Source organism: Accipiter gentilis, chromosome W, assembly GCF_929443795.1.
Source record: "Accipiter gentilis chromosome W, bAccGen1.1, whole genome shotgun sequence".
In the NCBI taxonomy this organism is placed as follows: domain Eukaryota; kingdom Metazoa; phylum Chordata; class Aves; order Accipitriformes; family Accipitridae; genus Astur; species Astur gentilis.
The window spans coordinates 6,983,675-6,997,334 of record NC_064918.1 but is presented as its reverse complement, the minus strand read 5'-3'; the positions used below and the strand labels follow the sequence as shown (position 1 = coordinate 6,997,334).

The window sequence follows — 13,660 nt, the reverse complement described above, 5'->3', positions numbered from 1 at the left end:
CTTGTGTTTATGCGCGTGGACAGTACCGATGTAACCAATCACCGCTTATGCTTGTACATGTGGACAGTACCGATGTAACCAATCACCGCTTATGCTTGTACGTGTGGACACCAAGTGCTTGCATGTAGTAGCCAATCAAAGTCTCTAAACAACTTAGAGCATTGTATAAAAATTATTAGCTAAGCTCAATAAACTGGCGACTTTAATCATCACATTGGTGTTGCATCGTCCGGGCCCCGCACGGATTAATCCCTAAACCCTACAGATGGCCTTGCCGTACACCAGTCCGATGCTCTTCGGAAAATCCCAGTATTTATACATTTGTAGAGGAACAGATTTCAGCACACGTGGCCAGCGGGTGCCAAAAATCTGCCTCATTTGCAACCTATGACGCATGCGCTCGCTGGCCAGGCGTGCTGCATGAGTCATAGTCATCCTGTCTATTGGTTCATGGACTTTGTGATGCGGTTGCAATGCACAGAGAATCTTGACCTGTTATATTGGCCAAGGTGACCTACGCTTAGTTTTTGGTTGAGGTGGTATTCATATTGCCGCACCCTCTGGGATGTTCCAGATGATGATGGTCGTACAAATCAAGCGGGAGTCCATTGTGGGCCTGTATCTGTAGAAACACAAGCATAACCTCGCCCCCAGGTTAATAGCTCACATGGTCCACTCCACTGACCAGTAACTAAATCTTTAACATGTACGTTGATGCCTCTTTGTAAATTCTGTGTTGAAAAAAGAGAAGTGTTGAAAAAAGGAGGTAGAGAAGAATTATCCCCATAATGGAGAAAGCTAAGAACATAAACTACGTTATCTAAACATGCCTGTGGTGGTTCCCCAATCATTCCCCCTTTTTGTTTTTGAAGCAGCCACTTTAATGTGCTATGCGCACGCAGCTCTACTATTTGTGGAGAACCATTTTGATACACTACTTTGCTGTTCCAGTTGTTGTTTTCATACCATACTACTGCTGCTTTACCTGTTTTTCCAGAGCCATCTGTGAAGACAGTAGGGCCTTTCACAGGTTCCGGCTGGCTTAAGTTTTTCTGACCAAATGGTATTTCTCGAGCAAATTTCAGGAGCGGGTGCGACGGTAGATGATATGAGATCTGTCCTTGAAAACCCGCCATAGCCGCTTGCAGCTTGTAATTGTTTGCCAGACACCATTCAAAGTACCAATTTTGAACAGGTAAAACAATAGTAGCTGGATCACGTCCTGTTAGTTCTACACATCGTTTTCTGGCTTTTATGATTACATCAACAATAAGTTCAAACAAGCCAGGAGCAGTTTTTCGTGGCCAGAAATGACAAAACATCCATTCTAAAATATGTAATGGGTCATCCCACTCAGAATTCCACTGCACCAAAGCACCAAATGGCACAGTTTTGTCAATTAGTACAAAGAATTGTACCAATTGAGACAGATCAATTTGAGAAACAAATTTCTTGTGTATACATTGTTCCACCCTGTGAATTACATTTAACGCTTCCTTATTCAATATTCTGGGTTCTGTTGGATCACTGGAATTTTTTAATAAGTCCAACAGAGTTTGTAACTGCGAATTGGTCAGTCCAAGATAGGGCCTGATCCAGTTCAAGGATCCCATTAATTTCTGTACATCACTGAGTGTCTTAACCGCAGGGTTAAGTTTCACAGGTTGGGGCACAACCTACTTATTTGTAATTGTCATTCCCAAATATTTCCAGGGTGCTATTTTTTGCTCTTTTTCAGGGGCAATAACTAACTCATATTGTTGTAGCAAATTCGTGGCCAAATTTTTCATGCCATTCAACTGCTCCTTGTTGTCTGATGCTAACAGATTGTCATCCATATAGTGATAACTATAACTAGTAGGGAATTTTTCCCTTACAGGTGACAGAGCTTGTGCAACAAACGATTGACAAGTGGTTGGTGAATTTTTCATGCCCTGCGGCAGAACTCTCCATTGATATATTTTTGCCGGTTCTGCATGATTGATAGAAGGCACAGAGAATGCAAAAATTTTTTAATTTTTTTTTTTTTTTTTTTTTTGTCTTGGCAAACTAATGGAATTGTAAAAAAAAAAAGACAATCCTTAAGGTCCATGACAATGATTTCCCAATCTTGAGGGATCATGGCAGGTGAAGGCATGCCTGGTTGCAGAGCCCCCATCGTGGCCATGACAGCATTGACTTGCCACAGATCATGCAACAATCGCCATTTTCCTGATTTCTTTTTTTTTCACAAACACTGGAGTATTCCACGGACTGTGAGATGGTTCAATGTGTCCGGCAGCTAGTTGTTCTGCTACCAATTCTTGCAGGGCCTTTAATTTTTTCAATTGGTAGGGGCCACTGATCCACCCACACAGGGTTATTTGTTAACCAAGTTAAAACAAGCATGGGTTGTCTAACACCCTGCAGCGCAGTGGCCCCCGTTAAAAATCTGTGATAATTCTCACCCCCCACTGCGACAAGCAATCCCTCCCCCATAAATTGAGGGGAGCTGCCATCACATATGGTTTAATAACTGCTTGTTGGCCCTCAGGATTGGTAATCGGAACTGGAGTGGCTGCCATCTTTGCTCGTGTGGATCCTCCCAGCCCCACTACTCCCATATCAGCCTCCTCTGTTGGCCAGGTAGACGGCCACAGATAATCGGCAATAATAGTCACATCAGCTCCGGTGTCCACGAGCCCTGCAAGCTTTACTGTAGTCGGAGATCTTCCGTGATTTGACAGTGTGCACGTCATATGTGGTCAGGATGATGAGACAGTCTGAGACCAGCAGACCTGAGGGGGTCCCGTGGAGCCGAAGCCTCCATCGCATCGCAGTCGCTGTTCTGCTTTTGAAATAGAACTCGAAAAAGGAACAAGTTGAGCAATGCGAGTACCTTTAGGGATTGTTACTGGTGGGTAGGGGGTCGAAATCATCGCGCAAATTTGACCCGTAAAAGCAGCATCAATAACTCCCACATGCAGATTATTCCATTGAATGTGCTACTTGATCTTCCCAGTAGCAATGCACACAGTCCCTGTCCTATAGGACCCCTTGCATTAAGAGGGACCTTAACGATGTCTTTCGTGACTAGAGTTACTGTGTCGGCGGTGTATACATCCAACCCTGCTGAGCCAGCTGTTGCAGCTGACAATGGTTCGCAGAGAGGAATTGGCCGGCTGTCGGGAGGGGATTTGTTCTCCTCGCGCGCCTTCTCGCACTCGTTTTGTGGTTTTCCTGTAGCGGCTGTCCATTAGCATGAAATTTGGAACGACATTGTTTTGCAAAATGTCCTAATTTTCCACATTTCTTGCAAGTAATCTCCGGTGAGTGGTGCACCGGTTGTTTACCTGTTGATGTTTTGTGTGGAGAAGTTACCATGATGTGCCCTTCACTGCCACACCCAAAGCACTTTCCAGAATTTCTCATAGCACTGGCTAGGGTGGCCACCATGTGTTCCAGTGTCCCAACTTTAGAACATGCAGCTACCATGTCGGGAACAGAAGGATCTCCTGGTAAAGCCTGTATGATCTTTTGACAGTCCTCATTAGCATTATCTTTTGCCAACTGTTTGCATAGCATTTGTCTTAAGACCTCATCTTCTACCTGTTTTTCCAGGGCAGCAGATATTTTTTCTACAAATTGTAAAAAGGGTTCTGTGGGGCCTTGGCGGATAGTGATGTATTTTTGCTTCAGAGCTGCCATATCCATTGTTCGCTTTATTGCCATAAGGCCTATATTTCGTGCTTGTTCGAGAGCCAGCGGAGGCCATGTAGCCTGTAGCTGAGGGTTACTATACTGCCCTTCACCAAGCAAAGCATCCTCTCCAAGGCCTAATCTTGGGTCACCCTGTGGCAGTCGTGAATTATGCAGCGCCGCCGCGCGTGCCATCTGCCTCCAGGTGGATTGAAATACTTGCAATTGTACGGGCTGAAACAGCACTTGCGCAAGGTGCATAATGTCATATGGACACAGCAGATCTGTGCTGATTATATGAATAAGCTGCATTACCTCAGGAGAATTGATTCCAAATTTTTGTACTTTATTCTGCAAATCCTGCACTACTCTCCAGCCTATGGGATTGTGCTCATCGTGCCGGTTTGTGCCTGCAGCAGCTTTGAAAACAGGAAATGTAACAGGAGCCTCTGCTGCATTATCTAGAGGCTTTAGAAATGCTGGTGTTAGAGAGCACGGGCTGAGGCGTTCTACTAGATCCCAGTTGCCAGAGTCGGCAACACATCTTCTAACTCCCTCCCAAAACTGATCAGGGTGACGTGCGGAAAACAGACTCCACAATCAGTGAGATTGTAAAGTAGGTATGTTCATTCAGCGCTGTGCGGCACGGGGGGTAGTCCCACCAAAGTCGTGCGCGCGCGACTTGGCAGTTCGCCTCAAGTTTATACAGTCAGGTATTACATATTTACAATACGCCTATACATATGCATGACCTATCCCCGCTCCATATTAAAATTAGCTCCAAGAGGTTATTTCCATAGTCCCCTCCCAACTGCGCCTGCGCAGGGCCTCTTTATGGTGGTCGTCTGGTGGTCGCAGAGATGAAGATAGATGACTCCTCTTCATCACCGCTAGTAACCTTTTTCCTTGCGCAGGCTCAGTGATTTCTTGGTATTCACCCAAGCCGCAAGACCAGTCTTAGCTGGCTCTTGGGGCCTGCTCCTGCTTCTTATCAAGGACTGTCTTTGCCTCATTGGCTGGTTCTTGGGACCAGCTCTTCTTATCGAGGACTGTCTCTACCTCAGCTAATTTCAACAATGTAAGCACTAAACATCTTCTTTCACCCCCCTTTATTACGTCTACTAAGACTCTTTTGACTCCCCTTGTCTCAAGGGGATCTTGGGACTACAGTTATTGTGGATGGAGGGAGAGTCCATGGCAGGGGTTCTTCTGGTATGGTTTTATCTGCGAGCTGCAGAGATTGCATAGCGTCAATTAGAGCTTTTTCTGCCTCAGTTTCATTTTGGCTCTCACTTTCCGTTTGGCCCTCATATTCAGTTTGACTCTCACCGTCCTTTCGGCCCTCAATTTCATTACGGCCCGCACTTTCCGGCTCGGTGTTAGTCACCGCATTTTTCTCCTCGGGGGGGGGCTGATGGAGTCACCCCTTCTGCTGCCGCACCAGTAGGTGAGGAGGGCCCCTCATCGCCCAGTAAAGTAATTAATGGCGTAGGAGGAGGAGGTGAATAAGGGTATGATCTGATTTTGCTCGTGAGGGGTTTTCTGCCCGCAACTGCTGATATTGCAGCATCGGCCACAGCTGTTACTTGAGCAAAAACTTTTTCATTGATAACATTTTCTGATTTCTTATCTTTCTTTTGCTGATCTTTCGCATCACATTCTGCTTTCCATTCCTTCAGGGTCTCACGTAATAGATGCCATACGATCACCAACTTACAGAGCTCTTTCTGTCCTTTAGAGATCTCATCAAACATTTTCCAGCCCACTGTTTGCCGTGCATCCACACTGAATGCAGTAACTGTTGTGGCTGTAAAGCTTTGCATCTTACACCATATTAAAATTCTTTTCAGGCTTTGTTCTGGGGTTTTAACCCCTTTTCTTTTTAATAGGGCTTTCCAGGTAGACAAAATCGTCTCCTTTTCTTTTGTTAATTTCTGCCCCATTCTAACAGTTTAGTCCCCGGTGGCTCACCTTATTAGGTGTCTAGGCTCAGGTCCGGACCAGGCAGATTCCACTGCTCTCAGCTTCACCGGGCTCCGTCTCCGCAGCTTTTCTCGCTGCCGGTATACTCTTTCGCAGCTCTCGTCGCCGCTGGTATGCTTCTCGCTAGTGCTGGATTTATCGCCGTTAGATGATCTGTTCGCTCAGGCACATCGGGGTCACCATTTGTCGCGGTAGAGACGGACACGACAAGTAATAGATCATGCAAAATGGCTACTTTATTGTTCTAACACACCTTTTTATCCCCTTCTTCAGAGTATGTGTTAGTATATGATTGGCTTAGTTAGTAACTAACAATTCATGATTGGTGAGTTTGTCAGGACAGTTCTTATCACTATCTTGTTTTCGTACTGGTCTTCTCGGATCTTTCCAGACTTCTCAAGGATATACTACAAGCTGCTTAAGGTCGCGCTGTTCTCGAACTGTCAGGAATTCCGTAGACTTGTTGCATCCCCCAACATACCAACACATTACTTCATCATAACTTTACCTGCCTGTCAGATAATCCCAAGAGAGAGGTTCAGAGTGAATCTAAATCTCACGCCACAGAAAAATACTTAGAAAAAGTTAATTTAATAACAAAAACATTCATGGAGACTTATAAACTATGAAATTCTGAATTTTAATTATTCCTTTGAAGTACGTAGCAGCTAAAAGAAAAAAAACTGACAAAAAGCACTCAACATTACAATAATAAAACAATAGAGAAATAGAGAAAATATACATCAAAGGAAATCCACTCAGATACAAGAGATTATAGTACCAAGGGTGAACACAAGATGGGTTTGAACTATTTGAATAATTTTATTTTAGTCAGCAAGTGTAGGGTTCGGCACCCGGAAGATCTCGCGATGTTACGGAAAGATGGAGGGTTAGTCGCAGCCCTATGACGTATCCGTAACCCCGCCTACCCTTGTTAATATAAAAGGAATCAACTGCGCAATAAAAGGCGGAAGTTGGCGCTCACACTGTGTGTGTTATCTGTCTCTTCCCCTGGTCTGGGCCGACCAGTGATCTGATCGTGGCACCTAGATATGTAGCGAATGCTACAAGCAAGTCTTGAGCCTCCCAATTTATTAACACTATGACATTTGTGGCAAATGTAGCAGAGCAGAGCAGAGCACTGTCAATTTAAAAAAAAATAAAAATTCTAAAAGTATTCTATTTAAAGTATTAATCATATATTCATGGCATACAGAGTACCGAAGAAAGTTCTTAAAATAGAGCTATAACTGAACAACATTAATCTTATTCCTAGTAAAAGAAGTATAAGAACAATAAGAGATCTGATGCATTTGGAAAGCGACAATTTGAGACACATTTAGAACTTCTAAATATAAAACTCTCAAAATATGTATACCTTTTGTAGGAAATTCATAATTTACCTATGGAACTCTTTGCCATGAGGTTTCATTGCTGGTAAGAATTTGGTGGTATTTTATTAAAAAAATGCAATTGAAATTGCTAACAAGAATGGCTATTTTATTAACTAAAATAAAAATTATTTAATGGGTGGCTTGAATTCTAACAAACATGATTTTAGAGCCCTAGTATTTTAATTCTAGTACTGTTTAAAGGATGTTTAACAAAAATAATCAATATTCACACACAAAAAAAGAAGGAGACCAAAGTTGTTGTAATCAGTAAGCAAAATGGATTTTTTAAAATTACTTATATAGGCTTAGTAGGACCTTTACAGCAAGCAAGCTAAAGAAGATTGTACCATGCATTATTAAATACCGCTGATGATAAAAAAAAATCTCACCTATACTCATGCTCTCCTTAGAACCTCTGATGTTGCACAATTGAAAAATTTTAAGAAATTAGATTAGACATAGCCTTGTTAACACTGCCACCTGGATATGAGGCTAGATTAAGCAACACACATATGCCTCATTCTTTAGGAAACAGGCAAGACTTCCCAAAAATACCCAACCATTTCCTAGACTGTCAAATACAGTCTCATTTGTCAGCTGCTTTCATGCCCTTCAGTTCTCTTCCATATCAATAAACTCTCTTTTCGTTTGAGTTACCATTCCCCCCCCCCCCCCCCCAAATGATTCTTTGACTTCTACAGGAAAAAAATCAAATTTTGCATAACATTCAACATGTTAGATGGCAACCTGTGGTGGGTTAACATTGGCTGGATGCCAGGTGCCCACTAAGCTGCTCTATCACTCCCCATCCTCAACTGGACAGGGGGAGAGAAAATATAGTGAAAGGCTTGTGGGTCAAGATAAGGACGGAGATCGCTCAGCCATTACTGTCACAGGCAAAACAGACTTGACTCGGGGAAATTAATTTAATTTATTGCCAGTTAATCCGAGTAGGATAATGAGAAATAAGAACAAATTTTAAAACATCTTCCCTCCACCCCTCCCTTCTTCCCAGGCTCAGCTTCACTCCCGATTTCCTCTATCTCCTTCACCCGAGCAGCACAGGGGGATGGGGAATGAGGGTTACGGTCAGTTCATCACACATTGTCTCTGCCGCTCCTTCTTCCTCACACTCTTCCCCTGCACCAGCATGTGGTCCCTCCCACGGGAGACAGTCCTCCACGAACTTCTCCAACATGAGTCCTTCCCACAGGCTACAGTTCTTCATGAACTGCTCCAGCATGAGTCCCTTCCATAAGGTGCACTCCTTCAGGAACAGATTGCTCCAGTGTGGACCCCCACAGGGTGACAAGTCCTGCCAGCAAAACTGTTCCAGCGTGGGCTTCTCTCCATGGGTCCACAGGTCCTGCCAGGAGCCTGCTTCAGCGCAGGCTCTCCACAAAGTCACAGCCTTCTTCAGACACATAGACCTACTCTGGCGTGGGTCCTCCATGGGCTGCAGGTAGATATCTGCTCCACCGTTAACCTCCATGGGCTACAGGGGGACAGCCTGCCTTGCCATGGTCTTCACCACAGACTGCAGGGGAATCTCTGCTCTGGTGCCTGGAGCACCTCCTCCCCCTCCTACTTCACTGACCTTGGTGTCTGCAGGGTTGTTTCTCTCACATATTCTCACTCCTCTCTCCCAGCCACTGTTGCACAGCCGTTTTTCCCCCTTGTCCTGGTTTCAGCTGGGATAGAGTTAATTGTCTTCCTAATAGCTGGTACAGTGCTATGTTTTGAGTTCAGTATGAGAAGAATGTTGATAACACTGGTGTTTTCAGCTGTTGCTAAGTAATGTTTAGTCTAAAGTCAAGGATTTTTCAGCTTCTGATGCCCAGCCAGTGAGAAAGCTGGAGGGGCACAAGAAGTTGGGACGGGACACAGACAGGGCAGCTGACCCAAAGTGGCTAACGGGGTGTTCCATACCATGTGACATCCCATCTAGTATAGGACTGGGGGGAGTGGGGGCGGGGGGGATTGCTGCTTAGGGACTAACTGGGTGTCGATCAGCAGGTGTTGAGCAATTGCACTGTGCAACATTTGTATATTCCAATCCTTTTATTATTACTATTATCATTTTATTTGTATTATCATTAGCATTATTAGTTTCTTCAATTCTGTTCTATTAAACCATTCTTATCTCAACCCATGAGTTTTACTTCTTTTCCTGATTTTCTCCCCCATCCCACTGGGTGGGGGGGAAGTGACTGAGCGGCTGCGTGGTGCTTAGTTGCTGGCTGGGGTTAAACCACAACAGTCCATTTTGGCACCCAACATGGGGCACAAAGGGTTAAGATAACAACAAACCTGACCAGCATTGTTAAAACAAATTTGTTACAAGCATTCATTATATTGGTCTAATAGTCGCTGGTCACTATGTTGATTTATGTGCTCTTAGAGTTGTTGCTCTCGTTTTTAAAGTTCTGTTATGTATCACCTCGCTTGCTGTATGTAGTCCCTCTTCTGCTGCTTATCATCCGTGGGAGGTGGATTAAGGTTTTTGCCTTGATGTATTGCGTAACACTGGTTTATGGTATGATAAAGTTATCAGCTGTGGGATTAATCCGGTATTTGCACTCAGCATTGTTACCTCTATACTTCGGGAGCCATCTGTGGGAAACTATTAATAATTACACCATTTACCTTTCCTCCTCGGAGACCCAATCTATGGGTGGGGTACCTTTCTTCCCTTTTCCCTTCTCCTTCAGTCCAGTTACAATGGCATTTGGGAACTTTGAAAAATTTGAATACCATTTGGATGTTGAGACCAGCATGGTCCTAGCCCTACTGCTAGGAATTAGCATGCTTCTGAATGAGGTTCAGCTATTGTTTAATGTTAAACAAATATTTAAGAAGATCACCCAGAGATCTGCCACGAGGCTGGATAATTATGAGTGGCAGGGTGTGTGGGGTAGTATGGGCAAGTACCTACAAAAGTGGGCACCTCCAATGTTTTGGAAATTCACCCCTGAACAAGTGCAGAATCTGGAAGAACTAGTAAAATATTTGGAAGAGGTATGCTGTCGCCCTGGCAACTCCAGAGAGATACAGATTACTGCAATGTGCTGGGGCCTGGCCCATGCCTATCGAGCCCTGTTCGACACCACTCAGTACCCTCAAGGGGAAGAGAAGGTCTCTGGATCTAACAACAAGATGACGAGCACTGCGGCTACCGAAACCTCGGCAATGGGCACCGCAGCCCCTCCAGCCCCGGCGATGAGCACTGCAGCTACCCAAACCTCGGCGACGGGTACTGCGGTCCCTCCAGCCCCGGAGACGAGCACTGCAGTTACCCAAAACCTGGCAAGTGGTACTGCAACTGAACCAGTGGACCAACCCGCACCAGTATCAGTTGCCCCCATACAGAAGAAATATACAAAAAAATCAGTTTGCTTAGCAAAGGATGAAGATGAACCAGGGTCATCACGGGAACAGGAGGAAGAGGCAGAACCAGAGGCAATCACCTGGTCCCTATCCTTGAGCGAGCTGTGGGATATGCGAAAAGATTTCGGCCACCATATAGGTGAGCATATTATCACCTGGCTCCTCCGATGCTGGGACAATGGGGCTAATAGCTTGGAATTAGAAGGTAGGGAAGCCAAGCAGCTGGGATTGCTTGCCAGGGAAGGTGGCATTGAGAAGGCAATTGGAAAAGGGACACAAGCCATCAGCCTCTGGAGGCGACTCCTGTCAAGTGTGAAGGAAAGGTACCCCTTCAAGGAAGATGTTATATGTCAATCAAGCAAGTGGACCACCATGGAAAGAGGTATCCAATATCTGAGAGAATTAGCCATGCTAGAGATGATTCATTATGACCTGGACAACCCACAATTACCCAAAGATCCAGACGAAGTCCCATGCACATGATCCACGTGGTGGAAGTATGTATGGAGAGCACCATTGTCCTATGCCAACTCACTGGCAATAATGTCCTGGAAAGACGAAGAGGCACCGACAGTTGATGAAGTGGCTCGCCAACTCCGTCAATACAAAGAAAATCTCTCCTCCTCCTTACAAGCCTGCATTTCGGCTGTGGAGAAGCTGTCCCAGGATTTCCAGCAATTCAAAGAGGATATGTCCTACTCCCCATTTGTAAGGACCAATGTCTCAGCTATTAGGAGTGAGCGTTCTTCTGCCCAATAGAGAGAATATAGAAGGTACACACCACGAGGTGCCCTGTGGTTTTACCTATGTGATCATGGAGAGGACATGAGGAAATGGGATGGAAAACCTACCTCGGTCCTAAATTCACAGGTACGTGAGCTGTGAGGAAAAACCACCACAAAAGGGGATTCTACCAGGAAAAATGCTGCTCCAGTTTCCAAACAGAGTAGAAGGGCTGATCGTATTTCTGATCCTCTTGAAGAGACTTCTGAGCCAATTTTACAAGAAGTGAGTACTGGATACTCTGACCAGAATTAGAGGGGCCCTGCCTCCAGCCAGGGGGAGGAAAGGGATAACCGGGTCTATTGGACTGTGTGGATTCGATGGCCTGGCACATTAGACCCACAGGAATATAAGGCTCTAGTAGACACCGGTGCACAGTGTACTCCAATGCCATTAAGTTATAAAGGGGCAGAACCCATCTGTATTTCTGGTGTGACAGGGGCATCCCAAGAGTTAACTGTATTGGAAGCTGAAGTAAGCCTAACTGGAAATGAATGGCAGAAACACCCCATTGTGACTGGCCCAGAGGCTCTGTGTATCCTTGGCATAGACTATCTCAGGAGAGGGTATTTTAAGGACCCGAAGGGGTATTGATAGGCTTTTGGTATAGCTGCCTTGGAGATGGAGGGAATTAAACAGCTGTCTACCCTGCCGGGTCTCTCTCAAAGACCCTTCAATTGTGGGGTTGCTGAGGGTTGAAGAACAATGAGTGCCAATTGCTACCACAACGGTGCACCGGTGGCAATATCGCACCAACCAAGACTCTCTGATTCCCATCCACAAGTTGATTCATCAACTGGAGACCCCAGGAGTGATCAGCAAAACTCACTCACCCTTTAATAGTCCCATACGGCCAGTGCGAAAGTCTAATGGGGAGTGGAGATTAACAGTTGACTATCGCAGCCTGAATGCAGTCATGCCACCACTGATTGCTGCTGTTTCAGATATGCTAGAACTTCAATACGAACTGGAATCAAGGGCAGCCAAGTGGTATGCCACAATGGACATTGCTAATGCGTTTTTCTCAATCCCTCTGTCAGCAGAGTGCTGGCCACAGTTTGCTTTTACTTGGAGGGGCATCCAGTACACCTGGAATCGATTGCCCCAGGGTTGGAAACACAGCCCCACTATTTGCCATGGACTAACCCAGACTGCACTGGAAAAAGGTGAAGCTCCAGAACACCTGCAGTATATTGATGACATCATTGTATGGGGCAACACGGCAGCAGAAGTCTTTGAGAAGGGGAAGAAAATAATCCAAATCCTTCTGAAGGCTGGTTTTGCCATAAAACAAGGTAAGGTCAAGGGACCTGCACAGGAGATCCAGTTTCTAGGAATAAAATGGCAAGACGGGCGTCATCAGATCCCTGCAGACGTGATCAACAAAATAGCAGCTATGTCTCCACCAACTAATAACAAGGAAAACCAGGCTTTCTTGGGTGTCATGGGTTTTTGGAGAATGCATATTCCAAATTACAGTCTGACTGTAAGCCCTCTCTATCAAGTGTCTTAGAAGATGAACGATTTTAAATGGTGCCCTGAGCAACAACAAGTCTTTGAACAAATTAAACGGGAGATTGTTCATGCAGTAGCCCTTGGACCAGTCCGGACAGGACAAGATGTTAAAGATGTGCTCTATACTGCAGCCGGGGAGAATGGCCCTACCTGGAGCCTCTGGCAGAAAGCACCTGGGGAGACCCGACGCCAACCCCTGGGGTTTTGGAGTCAAGGATATCGAGGATCCGAGGCTCGCTATACTCCAACTGAAAAAGAGATCTTGGCAGCATATGAAGGAGTTTGAGGTGCCTCAGAAGTGGTTGGTACTGAAACACAGCTCCTCTTAGCACCCCGACTGCCAGTGCTGGGCTGGATGTTCAAAGGGAGGGTCTCCTCTACTCATGACGCGACTGATACCATATGGAGTAAGTGGGTTGCACTGATCACACAATGGGCTCGCATAGGAAACCCCAGTCGCCCAGGAACTTTAGAAGTGATCACGGACTGGCCAGAAGGCAAAGATTTTGGAATGTTGCCAGAGGAGGAGGTGACGCGTGCTGAAGAAGCCCCGCTGTATAATAAACTGTCAGAAAATGAGAGGCAATATGCCCTGTTCACTGATGGGTCCTGTTGCATTGTGGGAAAGCATCGAAGGTGGAAGGCTGCTGTATGGAGTCCTACACGACAAGTTGCAGAAACTGCTGAAGGAGAGGGTGAATCGAGACAGTTTGCAGAGGTGAAAGCCATCCAGCTAGCATTAGATATTGCTGAAAGAGAAAAGTGGCCAGTGGTCTATCTTTATACTGACTCATGGATGGTGGCAAATGCCCTGTGGGGGTGGTTACAGCAATGGAAGCAGAGTAACTGGCACTGCAGAGGTAAACCCATTTGGGCTGCCGCCCTGTGGCAAGATACTGTGTCCTGGCTAGACAATCTGG

The 13,660-nt window shown here is 45.5% G+C and overlaps 1 protein-coding gene across 2 annotated transcripts in view; it reads right to left on the bottom strand.

Moving 5' to 3' along the window:
* Positions 1-305: 305 nt before the first annotated feature.
* LOC126035307 (uncharacterized) overlaps positions 306-13,660 on the bottom strand; it is a 126,720-nt gene continuing 113,365 nt past the window's right edge. Inside the window, exon 2 of one of the 2 annotated variants that reach the window (XM_049793784.1) lies at positions 306-622. The gene's annotated coding sequence lies outside the window, so the exon portion shown is untranslated. Of the gene's footprint in view, positions 623-713; positions 732-13,660 lie in introns of those variants that run through there. The other variant, XM_049793783.1, reaches the window with a different exon arrangement.